This window comes from Saccopteryx leptura, chromosome 3 (assembly GCF_036850995.1).
Source record: "Saccopteryx leptura isolate mSacLep1 chromosome 3, mSacLep1_pri_phased_curated, whole genome shotgun sequence".
Lineage (NCBI taxonomy): Eukaryota > Metazoa > Chordata > Mammalia > Chiroptera > Emballonuridae > Saccopteryx > Saccopteryx leptura.
In genome coordinates, this window is record NC_089505.1 from 171,658,615 (window position 1) to 171,672,064 (window position 13,450).

The 13,450-nt window shown below is 38.3% G+C and overlaps 1 pseudogene; it reads right to left on the reverse strand.

Annotated features, from left to right (window-relative positions):
• Positions 1-13,450, reverse strand: part of LOC136398362 (guanylate-binding protein 4-like) — a 44,353-nt pseudogene that overhangs the window by 11,490 nt on the left and 19,413 nt on the right.

The window sequence follows — 13,450 nt, forward strand, 5'->3', positions numbered from 1 at the left end:
ATGAGTGAGTTAAGTAGTCTCTGAACAGAATTTTAAATTAGTCATGATTTTTTCAATGACAGTTTGTGCAAAAACATAGAAATAAAATTTTATGCTGTTCTCTTTCACTTTCTTTTTTATAAATTTTTATTAATGTTAATGGGATGACATTAATAATTCAGGGTACATATATTCAAAGAAAACATGTCTAGGTTATCTTGTCATTAAATTATGTTACATACCACTCACCCAGAGTCAGATTGTCCTCCGTCACCCTCTGTCTAATTTTCTCTGTGCCCCTTCCCCTCCCCCTAACTCTCTCCCTCCCTCCCTCCTGCATCCTCCCTCCCCCCACCCCTGGTAACCACCACTCTCTTATCCATGTCTCTTAGTCTCGTTTTTATGTTCCACCAATGTATGGAATCATGTAGTTCTTGTTTTTTTCTGATTTACTTATTTCACTCCGTATAATGTTATCAAGATCCCACCATTTTGCTGTAAATGATCTGATGTCATCATTTCTTATGGCTGAGTAGTATTCCATAGCGTATATGTGCCACATCTTCTTTATCCAGTCTTCTATTGAAGGGTTTTTTGGTTGTTTCCATGTCTTGGCCACTGTGAACAGTGCTGCAATGAACATGGGGCTACATGTGTCTTTACGTATCAATGATTCTGAGGTTTTGGGGTATATACCCAGTAGAGGGATTGCTGGGTCATAAGGTAGTTCTATTTGCAGTTTTTTGAGGAACCACCATACTTTCCTCCATAATGGTTGTACTACTTTACATTCCCACCAACAGTGGATGAGGGTTCCTTTTTCTCCACAGCCTATCCAACATTTGCTATTACCCGTCTTGTTGATAATAGCTCATCTAACAGGGGTGAGGTGGTATCTCATTGTAGTTTTGATTTGCATTTCTCTAATAACTAATGAAGCTGAGCATCTTTTCATATATCTGTTGGCCATTTGTATTTCTTCCTGGGAGAAGTGTCTGTTCATGTCCTCTTCCCATTTTTTTATTGGATTGTTTGTTTGTTTGTTGTTGAGTTTTATGAGTTCTTTGTAAATTTTGGATATTAGGCCCTTATCTGAGCTATTGTTTGAAAATATCAGTTCCCATTTAGTTGGCTGTCTGTTTATTTTGATGCCAGTTTCTCTTGCTGAGCAAAAACTTTTTATTCTGATGTAGTCCCATTCATTTATCTTTGCCTTCACTTCTCTTGCCATTGGAGTCAAGTTCATAAAATGTTCTTTAAAACCCAGGTCCATGAGTTTAGTACCTATGTCTTCTTCTATGTACTTTATTATAGTTTCAGACCTTATATTTAGGTCTTTGATCCATTTTGAATTAATTTTAGTACACGGGGACAGGCTGTAGTCGAGTTTCATTCTTTTGCATGTGGCTTTCCAGTTTTCCCAACACCATTTGTTGAAGAGGCTTTCTTTTCTCCATTGTGTGTTGTTGGCCCCAATATCAAAGATTATTTGACCATATATATGTGGTTTTATTTCTGGGCTTTCTATTCTGTTCTATTGGTCTGAGTGTCTATTTTTCTGCCAATACCATGCAGTTTTGATTATTGTGGCCCTATAATATAGTTTAAAGCCAGGTATTGTAATGCCCCCAGCTTCATTCTTTTTCCTTAGGATTGCTTTGGCTATTCGGGGTTTTTTATAGTTCCATATAAATCTTAATGATTTTTTGTTCCGTTTCTTTAAAAAATCTCATAGGAATTTTGATGGGAATTGCATTAAATTTATATATTACTTTGGGTAACATGGCCATTTTAATTATATTTATTCTTCCTATCCAAGAACAAGGAATATTTTTCCATCTCATTGTGTCTTTTTCTATTTCTCTTAGCAATGCCTTGTAGTTTTCTTTATATAGGTCCTTTACATTCTTTGTTATGTTTATTCCTAGGTATTTTATTTTTTTTGTTGCAATCCTGAAGGGGATTATTTTTTTGAGTTCGTTTTCTAATATTTCATTGTTGGCATATAGAAAGGCTATGGACTTTTGTATGTTAATTTTGTATCCTGCGACCTTACTGTATTGGTTTATTGTTTCTAGTAATCTTTTTGTGGAGTCCTTTGGGTTTTCAATGTATAGGATCATATCATCTGCAAAAAGTGATACCTTTACTTCTTCTTTTCCGATATGGATGCCTTTTATTTCTTTGTCTTGTCTGATTGCTCTGGCCAGAACTTCTAGCACCATGTTAAATAAGAGTGGAGAGAGTGGACAACCCTGTCTTGTTCCTGATTTAAGGTGGAAAGTCCTCAGTTTTATGCCATTTAATATGATGTTGGCTGATGGTTTATCATATATGGCCTTTATCATGTTGAGATATTTTCCTTCTATACCCATTTTGTTGAGAGTCTTAAACATAAAATTGTGTTGTATTTTATCGAAAGCCTTTTCTGCGTCTATTGATAAGATCATGTGGTTTTTGTTCTTTGTCTTGTTGATATGGTGTATTACGTTAACCGTTTTACGTATGTTGAACCATCCTTGAGATTCTGGGATGAATCCCACTTGATCATGATGTATTATTTTTTTAATATGTTGTTGTATTCGGTTTGCCAGTATTTTGTTTAGAATTTTAGCATCTGTATTCATTAGAGATATTGGTCTGTAGTTTTCTTTCTTTGTGCCATCCTTGCCAGGTTTTGGTATGAGGGTTATGTTGGCCTCATAAAATGTGTTTGGAAGTATTGCTTCTTCTTCAATTTTTTGGAAGACTTTGAGTAGAATAGGAACCAAATCTTCTCTGAATGTTTGATAGAATTCACTAGTATAACCGTCTGGGCCTGGACTTTTATTTTTGGGGAGGTTTTTAATAGTTTTTTCTATTTCCTCCCTGCTGATTGGTCTCTTTAGGCTTTCTGCTTCTTCATGATTCAGTTTAGGAAGGTTGTATTGTTCTAGGAATTTATCCATTTCTTCTAGATTGTTGTATTTGGTGGCATATAGTTTTTCATAGTATTCTACAATAATTCTTTGTATATCTATGATGTATGTGGTGATTTCTCCTCTTTCATTTTGGATTTTATTTATTTGAGTCCTGTGTCTTTTTTCCTTGGTGAGTCTTGCCAAGGGTTTGTCGATTTTGTTGATCTTTTCAAAGAACCAGCTCCTTGTTTTATTGATTTTTTCTATAGTTTTTCTGTTCTCTGTTTCGTTTATTTCTGCTCTGATTTTTATTATCTCCTTTCTTCGGCTGGTTTTGGGTTGTCTTTGTTCTTCTTTTTCTAGCTCCTTAAGGTGTGAAGTTAAGTGGTTTACTTCGGCTCTCTCTTGTTTGTTCATATAGGCCTGAAGTGATATGAACTTTCCTCTTATTACTGCTTTTGCTGCATCCCAGAGATTCTGCTATGTCGTATTTTCATTTCATTTGTCTGTATATATCTTTTGATCTCTGCACTTATTTCTTCTTTGACCCATTCATTTTTTAGAAGTATGTTGTTCACTTTCCATAATTTTGTGGGTTTTCCCCCTCTTTTTTACAGTTGAATTCTAGTTTCAAGGCTTTATGATCAGAGAATATGCTTGGTACAATTTCAATTTTTCTAAATTTGCTGATATTGTCTTTGTGGCCCAACATATGGTCAATTCTTGAGAATGTTCCATGTACACTAGAGAAAAATGTATACTCTGTCGCTTTGGGATGAAGTGTCCTGTAGATGTCTATCATATCCAGGTGTTCTAGTATTTCGTTTAAGGCCACTATATCTTTATTGATTCTCTGTTTGGATGACTGATCTAGAGCCGTCAGCGGTGTATTGAGGTCTCCAAGTATGATTGTGTTTTTGTCAGTATTTTTTTTAAGGTCAATAAGTAGCTGTCTTATATATTTTGGTGCTCCTTGGTTTGGTGCATATATATTAAGGATTGTTATGTCTTCTTGATTCAGTGTCCCCTTAGCCATTATGAAATGACCATTTTTGTCTCTGAGTACTTTTTCTGTCTTGTAGTCAGCATTATCAGATATGAGTATTGCTACACCTGCTTTTTTTGGGGGTGTTGTTTTCTTGGAGTATTGTTTTCCAGACTTTCACTTTGAATTTGTTTTTATCCTTGTTGCTTAGATGAGTTTCTTGTAGGCAGCATACAGTTGGATTTTCTTTTTTAATCCATTCTGCTACTCTGTGTCTTTTTATTGGTAAGTTTAATCCATTTACATTTAGTGTAATTATTGACACTTGTGGGTTCCCTATTGCCACTTTATAAATTGCTTTCTGTTAGTTTTGTATCTTGTTTGATTCTTCTCTTTTGTTTCTCTATCATTTGTTTTTGTTTGTTTGTATTCCATACTTCTTTCCTCTGTTGCTACCTTTTTTAAGTCAAGTGTTTTTGTGGTGGTTTTTTCAAGGGTGGTTACCATTAAGTAATGAAAAAGGTACCTACCATATTCATTGTAGTACCCTTTCTTATGAGTATTTCTGCGCTTCATCGTCCTTTGCTATTGTTAATCTTCATCTTTTCTCCTCCTTTTTTTTTCTTTTGTTGTCACAGTTTAAGTTTGGTTTTATTGTTTTCTTGGTGGAGCTGTTACTTGTGGTTTTGTGTTCTTTTGTTCTTTGAATTTGGTTGGAAAACCCCCTTTAGTATTTCCTGGAGTGGGGGCTTTCTGATGATAAATTCTCTCATCTTTTCTGTATTTGTGAATGTTTTTATATCTCCTTCGTACTTGAAGGATAGCTTTGATGAGTATAGTATTCTTGGCTGAAAGTTTCTCTCTTTCAGGGCTTTGAATATTGGGGTCCACTCTCTTCTAGCTTGTAGAGTTTCTGCTGAGAAATCTGATGATAATCTAATAGGTCTTCCTTTATATGTTGTATTCTTCTTTTCCCTGGCTGCCTTGAGAATTTTTTCTTTGTCATTGGTTTGTGTCATCTGCATTATGATGTGCCTTGGAGTGGGTTTGTTGTGGTTAAGAAAACTCGGTGTTCTGTTTGCTTCTTGAATTTGAGGCTTTAGTTCTTTCCACAGGCTTGGGAAGTTCTCATCTATTATTTGTTTGAGTATATTCTCTATTCCATTTTCTTTCTCTTCTCCCTCTGATATACCTATTATTCTTATGTTATTCTTTCTGATGGAGTCAGACAATTCCTGTAGGGCTTTCTCCTTTTTTATTATTTTTGAGTCTCTTTCTTCTTCTCTCTGTTGTGCCTCAAGTTGCTTGTCTTCTATTTCACTAATCCTCTCTTCTATCTGGCCTGTTCTATTAGCTAAGCTTGTTATCTCATTTTTCAGTTTGTGAATTGAGTTTTTCATTTCTGTTTGATTTGTTTTTATAGTTTCAATTTCCTTGGTAATATATTCTTTGTGATCATTGAGTTGTTTTCTGATTTCCCTACATTGCCTTTCTGTGTTTTCTTGTATATCTCTGAGTATTTTTAAGATTTCTATTTTAAATTCTGTGTCATTTGGCTCCAAGGCTTCCAATATGTTAAATCTTTTCTCCATAGATTTTTCCACATCTATTTGTGTTACCTCTCTATCTTTTGTATCCATATTATTCGATTTCCTTTTTCTTATTGGCATCTGAAGGTGGTCTTGTTGATAGTGTTAATTAGAATTAATAAATAATAAAAGGGGGGGGAAAAAGGAAAACACTCCACACACAAAAAAAGTAATAATTTATTATTTCCCCCTTTTTTCTTTCTTCTCCTCCCCTCCTCTCACCTCTTTAGGTAAATATTGTGATGACCTGTGAATTACATTATGCTAAATGGAACAAAAACTGCCTATAACGGAGGGCCTGATTTGGGGTGAAGAGTTCAAGGGGCAAAAAAGGGAGTAGGGACCTACTAAATGCAAAAGAAAAAAAAAAGGAGGATATCTTAGACAAGCATAAAATGATTTGCTTGTAAGTGATGGTCAACTAAGAGATATAATGAGAGGGATAAGAGGGAAACAGAAAAAAGGATAGAAAAAATAATAATATTTAAAGAAGAAAAAAATAAAAATAATAAGTAAATATCTGTTGTATTAAGTGGAGCGAAGACTAAAATACAATGGAGACTTTGGGTTGGGAGGAATGCTAGTGAGTTAAAAAGCAATGTAAAAAGTACCCAAAATGCCACAAAAACAAACAAATAAAGGAAAACCAAGAACAAAAGCAGAAAAGAAGAAGAAGAAAAAAAAGAAAAAAGAAAAAAAAAAACAAAAAAACTTGAGTCCCAAATTAAATAATTTGTTCGTGATTGAGGATTAAATGGGAGGAAAAGTAAAAGGAGAGAAGAAGAAACGAATAGAAAGGAAAAAATAAGAAAAAGAGAGAAATGGAGGAAGAAAAAAAGGAAAGGGGAAAAAAAACAAAAAGAAAACAAAAGGGGAGAGAGTGAGAGTTAAGGGTTTTGAAGTGTAACCCTAAGGTAGAGTAAGCATGAAGAAAAGAAATAAAATGTAACACTCATGGGTAGTGTAGTTCAAGAAAAGGGTAGCATAAGATGGGCAGAGAATAAAAGGACCGAGGTGGAGGAAATACAAATAATAATAAAGGCAATAAGAAAGAAGAAAGAAACAACAACAACAAAGAATTAGTGGAACAAGTTATAAAGTCTGTGGATTTTTCTTGATTTTGAGAGGTTAACTTCTTCCTTTTTCTTTTCTCTCCCTCTTCCTGGTCGGTGACTCTGTACCCCAAGTTCTGCCCCTGTGTCATGCTTAGGTAGGGATTTGCAGTTGATGGGATTCTATGGCAATGTCATATAATTGGCTTTAGTCTCGCTGGTAGTCAAGGCTTCTTGGCGTTTGCAGAGTCCAACAATGAGAGTTTGCTTTCCTGGAGTCTCTCCCCTAGTCTCCCCTTCCTGAATTAGCAGCCTGGTGATCCAGCTATGAGGCTGCCACTGCTTCTGTCTGGGGAGCAAGAGGCTCAAAGAGCTGGGAAATCCCCACTCTATCCTCACTCAGCGCAAGGCTCTGGGTAAGGCTCTGGCAGTCAGAGCCTCCAGCGTAATCAGGTGGGGCTGGGAGTCAATTGTTGTCAAGGTGACTGTTCAGTGCCTACCACTCAGTTGGACCACTCAACCCAGGCTTTCCACACTTTGTAGCCTGTTTTGGCTGGAAAGAAGATGCACTATTCGCTGCTTGCTGTATAGATCTTAGTATCTGCCAAGTCCCTCTTGTTAGGTATATCCCTGAATATGGAGGCTCTGTCAATCAGAAGTTGCCCCCGCCCCTTTAGCGAAAGGCACTGAAAAATATTATGCCTCTTATCTTGGATTGCTGAACTGGGAGAGATCAGGGCCCCGTGGGTGCGCAGATTTCGTGGGTTAAGCTAATTTCAGTGATTGGATCCACAGCTGTGCTCCAGAGAGTATTTCAGGCTGCCTGCGCGCCCCTCCCCCAACGCTTGATTGTTAGCTCGAATGGCTGGGTGAGGTGCCCCGCCCACGGAGAGAATCTCCTGACTAGGAAAGACAGGTTTGGCGCCCCTCCCGGACTGCGGCACGGGGCGCGCGCGCGGCTTCTCAGTGCACGCCGGTGGTGGCCAGGACTCCCCGGACCGCGGCACGGGGCGCGCGCGTGGCTTCTCAGTGCACGCTGGTGGTGGCCGGGACTCCCCAGACTGAGGCACGGGGTGTGCGCACAGCTTCTCAGTGCACGCCGGTGGTGGCCGGGACTCCCCGGACCGCGGCACGGGGCGCGCGTGCGGCTTCTCAGTGCACTCCGGTGGCCAGGACTCTCCGGACTGCGGCGCGGGCAGCTGCACGCGTGGGTTGACTCACCACAGGCGTATTCCCTCCTCGGCAACAGTCCTTTCGCTTTCAGTGTGTGTGTGGAACTCCGGGATGCTCCGAGGATAAATTTTTCTGTTTCTAGTTGATAAATTTGTTGAGATTTTGGGGAGATCTGTCGGACGCGCTGCTCACGGCGCCATTTCCGTGACGTCACTCTCCCTTTTTCACTTTTAATGAAGTTGGTTTGTATATATGTACTGAGAGATTTTTGTAACCTGTAAGATATCAAAGAAAGAGTCAAAGACAAACTCTCAGTGAAGACGGCTATGGTAAGTAGAATTATGATGTCTCCTAACAGTTCCCTCCATGCTTTGTCCAGTCTGTTCTTGGAACCGAGGAAATGATGAATATTCATTTTATGGTTAGATTATGTTATACAGTCCAGCTTGACTTTAAGTTGAAAATTTCCAGGTGGGCATTACTTAACTACATGAGCCCTTTTAGAGCAGCTTTCTTCAGATGGTGGCAGAGGCAGTTCAGAGAGATTAGAAACTATACAAGGATATGATGCATCATTGCTGGCCTGAAGACGGAGGGGAGTTTCCCAGAACCTCCGTATGACAACATGAGCCCATTTGAACCTTATTTTCACCTTGTGGTCACTGAGCAGGGACCCATGTCTTGTGTTGGAATCTGACCTGAAGAACTGCGAGGTAATACATGTGTGTTGTTTTAAGTGGTTAATAGAACACTGACAACTCATCTTTTAGAAAAAGCATGGATGGGAGCCTGTAGAGCTGTCACTCAGAAGAATCCATGCTCATTCTGCAATGAGAGACACATGAACTATGGAGTCATAAAAAGGGATTCTCGGAATAATTTTGGAAGGACAGTTTTCAGGAAGGATGTATGCTTAGACCACAGGCTTCATCTGAACTCCCACTTGACATCCTTGAAGGAGCGCTCCATGAACACTTGAATGGTTTCCCTCTCACAGGCCCTGTGTACATCCAGCAGCTCCTGGAGTGTGTCTGTGGGGAAGCTCACTCGCTGCGCCAACTCTGGCTGTAGTGCTCGGCTGCCTTCTGCACGGCCGCTGAGTTCTCAATCTGGGCCAGATTTGTCATTGCGTTCTCCAAATAAGGCATGGCTCCACTGTTGATGGCGTGCACATAAGTCACAACCAGAGTCCCAGACCTAAATGAAACGATATTTAGTAAATGAACATTAAGTTCTCACTCACTTGTTTTACAAGCTTTAGAGATCAGCATTCTAAAATTCTCAACAATTTTACTGAAATAAACTTTCTTGTATTTTCTTTCTTCTTCTCCTCTTATTCCTCCTTGACATCATCCTTGTTTCCTCCTCCTCTTTCTTTTGTGTCCACTTTCTAATAATAACATTACTATGTATTCTATTAACTTTTTTACTTATGAGTTTATCATATTATAATAATAAAATAATAATCTTGATCCTGTCCAGTTAGCTCAGTCAGTTAGGGCACCATCCAAAAACACCCAGATTAAAGCACACAAGGGAAGCAACCAATGAGTGCACAACTAATTGGAACAACAAATGAATGTTTCTCTCTCTCTCCTCTCTGTTTCTCTAAAAATCAATCAATAAAAAAAGAATCTCAACCAATATGTTCAGAGATTTCCCAGACTATTTCCCATTTAAATTTTAAAAAGTTTACTTTATAGGTAAGTAAGATAATTTGTTGGCACTATTTGAAAATTAATGTGGGAAACCTTTAAAAAAATCATCAAGAATTTCATGATAGTGAAACAATCATTACACCAAGTATGGGCCCACCTCAGCACAGGGCACTGTCTGGCCCAGTTGCATATCTGTGACTTCAGTCCAGAACATAAAACTATATAGTTAAATTTGAATCTTAAAAGCTCAGTGAGCTTACAAACACAAATTTTTCACTATATATTTTCTAAGTGGTATAAATTCACAAAAAAATGGGTTATCATTGGGTTATGTTTTTTATTATTTTTTATTTTATTTATTCATTTTTAGAGAGGAGAGAAAGAGAGAGGAGAAAGAGACAGAGAGAGAGAAGGGGGGAGGAGCTGGAAGCATCAACTCCCATATGTGCCTTGACCAGGCAAGCCCAGGGTTTCAAACCCACGACCTCAGCATTCCAGGTCGACACTTTATCCACTGCGCCACCACAGGTCAGGCACATTGGGTTATGTTTTTAATAGTTGCATCCGTACTCTGTTCTGATAGCACTGCATATTACATATCTCCTCAATGAAGCTCTGGGTCTTTACTTCATTCACTGCCATATCTGTAGTACTTAACACAAAGCCCTGGGTGCAGCTGCTCAATACGTAATTAACTTGTATTTTTTGTACCAGTATAAAAATAAAAATAGCTATTCATATTCAAGTATTGGGTGTACCAAGAAAGTAAATTCAATGAAAAAGAAGTTAGCCTCATTGGTCATACTTGAATTTGTAGTTTAGAGAAATCTGTCCTAAAAGTTGAATAGATGTAGTGAATTAAAATGTAAGTGGAGTATCAAGTACAAAAAAGGTTTTCTTCTTACCTTTTCCATGTCGTCCAACTCTCAGTGTCCAGAAGGACTAAAGTGTGGTTCTGCTTAGATGGGTGGGGTACACACCACATCCAGATGCCCTTGGTTTCAGACTGCACTGTGGACATCAGATGCAAACCTGTAAAGGAAGAGGAGAAAGTGCTATATAGTAATAGCAGATAGTACAGGTTGCCCACAGGTTACACTTGGATAAATTTGTCAAAATTTGAGTGTCCAGTGGGGAGGAAGTTTGTTTCTATTTCAGCAAAGACAGTCAATCTAAACTTTATACATACAGTGGGAGATGATGTGAGGTATATATGCTCAAGAACCTGCTGATGATGTTTCTTATTTCACTGTCTAGGATTTTAACCATCTGCCATATGCTATTTCTTTATTTAATGAGAAATAAAAATGAACATGATAAGATACCTAGGGGAGATTTATTCATCATAGCTCAGGCCATTCAATTTCCATATCTAGAATGTTCTCCACAGAGAGGTATAAAGTGTGAGATAAGCTGTATTCTTCTACATGTGATAGTTTTTGGTGCTTTCTGGTTAATTCAAGTAATCTGAAGTTCCCTTTCTCCCAGTGTGGAAAGACAAGTTATTATTGGAGGTTATTGTTCTCAGTTATGGAAGGTAAAAATCACCTAAAGTAAGTCATCAATAAAGAGACAGAGAGTGGTAACCTGGTCATGCTTATGGAACTTAACTGGAAGCAAATCTCTTTGCTTTTCTTCTTTCTGTGAGATGAGTGTGTGTGTGTGGGGGGGGGGGTAAAATCACAATTTTGGTGTTTTAACATATTTTTAAGGTAGAGATTTCTTCAGCAATGGGAAATTACCTTGTTGTTACCTGAAGTTGTCTTAATTAGAATATACAGAAACATGGTTGAAATTCTTTGACTGATCTTTCCCTCTGTAGGATTTCAAACCTTTAACCCCTCAAAAAACAAGCTATTAATTAATTCAGTCCAGGAAAAGAGAAGTGCACTATCGTGATTGGTGGTCAAGAATACTTTTAAAAGAAATACAAAGATAAAATGTTTTCTTAGAAGCTAATGGGATATTGGGAAGTAAAATGAAGAGAAGATGAAAGGGAGAAAAAAGAGGGAGGGATAAGATCAGGAGAGAGAGAGAGAGAGAGAGAGAGAGAGAGAGGGAGAGAGAATAAGAGATATTTTATTATTTCCAGGGATTCTTAGAGTTTAGTGTTCAGAGGTCCAATCTCCTAATGTTGATGAGATGCTGAGTCATAGAAGAAAATATTAACAAAAAAATGGTGTGTGGTTTTTATAGACAGAAATATTTAACAGGATATGGGCAGATTCTACTAAAAGTCAGTAAGAACCAAGAAAGGAAAGCTGATAGAAAAATATAACCACTTTAATGCGGAAGAGTGTAAAAATGCAGCATGCAAATCGAAACATGGGTGAGCTGGAGTGAGGTGTGAGAGGATATGATTTGGGCTTTTGGGCGTCAGTGATGTTTCATTTCTTGATCTTGGCAGTGATTATACAGATGATCAATTATATTTATTAAAATTTTGTATATGTATGTGTTGTACACTCTCTGTATGTTACAGTTCACATATCAAAAGAAATAGAGAGAAAGAGACAAAGACAAAGAGACACACAGACAGAAATACAGATAGAGAGCAAAGGGGAGTATAATTCATCAAAGTTTTGCTATGAAATGAAACAAAGAGTTGTATGGTATAGCTCTACTGAGATATGGGGTATACAGAATATACTGCTGTTTGTTCTACCTCTTATCCCTTTTTTAAATGAGAAAATGTTTAACAATCTGTGTATGCTCCTGAAATACTCTTTAGTGTAGGGTGGAAGTGATGTGATCTGAGAAAGGGAACAGCTTCTGGAGCTGAGCGCCTCAGTAGGTGACTAATGGGGTCGATCTTCGATAGGGTCTGGAATCCTTTCTCACTGAGCCAGTGAGTGAGATTTTTGAGACAGATGGGTTGAAGTTATAAATTTGGCAATAAGAATTAATAGTTTTCTTCAGTGGGAGTAGCTAGATTTTTCTTAAGATGACCCTAAAGGAGGTATGATCAGCCTATATTCTCATTGTATTCAAACAAATGGCCCCTGACCCAGAACAACACTCACTGTGGTTCTGTCCTGCCTGGCGGTTCATTAGGAAGGATTTTCCTGTTTGATACAGCCCTACAATGTCCACCACCACCACAGGCTGGGAGATCTTGTCAAGAATCTCCAGTGCTTTTGGATTGACTGTCAGCTGATTTTTCTAGTTTTTCACCAGACAGATGGGGCCCATTGTAGTGGATCCAGACACCATGGTAAGCGTAACCCAGAGGAACAACTCAGTACAAATATACAAGATCCCAAAGTCAGACCTAAGAGTTACACAAGGCATTTGCATTTCAGCTTTATACTTCTGAACCTTATTCATCTTTTTCTACATTTTATATGTTTTTAAATGATAAGTATTTAGCCTAGTGTGCCATGACCTGATACAAATTTTTAATGTACAATACATTATCTAATTAATCCATAAATGAACCCTAACACAACCTTGCCCATGTGATACATAAAAGGAACAGAATGAGAAGAACAGAACTCTAATGATGGAGCCTTGAGAACATGAACACATTAAGGGGAGGAGAGGGAGAATAGACATGAGGGAGAAGAGATCTTGAGTTCCAGAACAATTTGTTTCCTCATTATCTGCATATATTTTCTGAGTACCTACCACATGCTGGGCACTATTTTAGGCGCTCAGTATCAAGTGCTGAATAAAATGGATACCATGCCTTGTGGAGCTCTACTCTAGTGGGAGGAGACAGATAAAGCAAATAAGCAAGAGGCACATGTGTGTATTAGAGGATGGAATGTGCTCAGGAGAAAATGAGCAGGGACTGGGACAGGGAGCATGCGGGCTGAGTTTATACAGTGTGATCAGGGGAGGCCTCTCAGGGAAAGAGAAATACATGTGGTCGGAGACCATGAGGAGGACAGGCTTAGTGAATTGTGGGAGGTGGAGTGGCTGGAGGAGGGGAGACTTTGAGAGGAAGAAGAAGAGATAAAGAATATAGCTCACTCTCAAAACACAACAGGACAAAGCTTTATAGGGCCTACAAAAAATTACTGATTCAGGAATTCATCTAACTGGAATAAAAGAAAATTATTTCTTACATGTAGGCTGACAGGGAAGAGAGGCAGTGGCCAGGGTGTTTTAG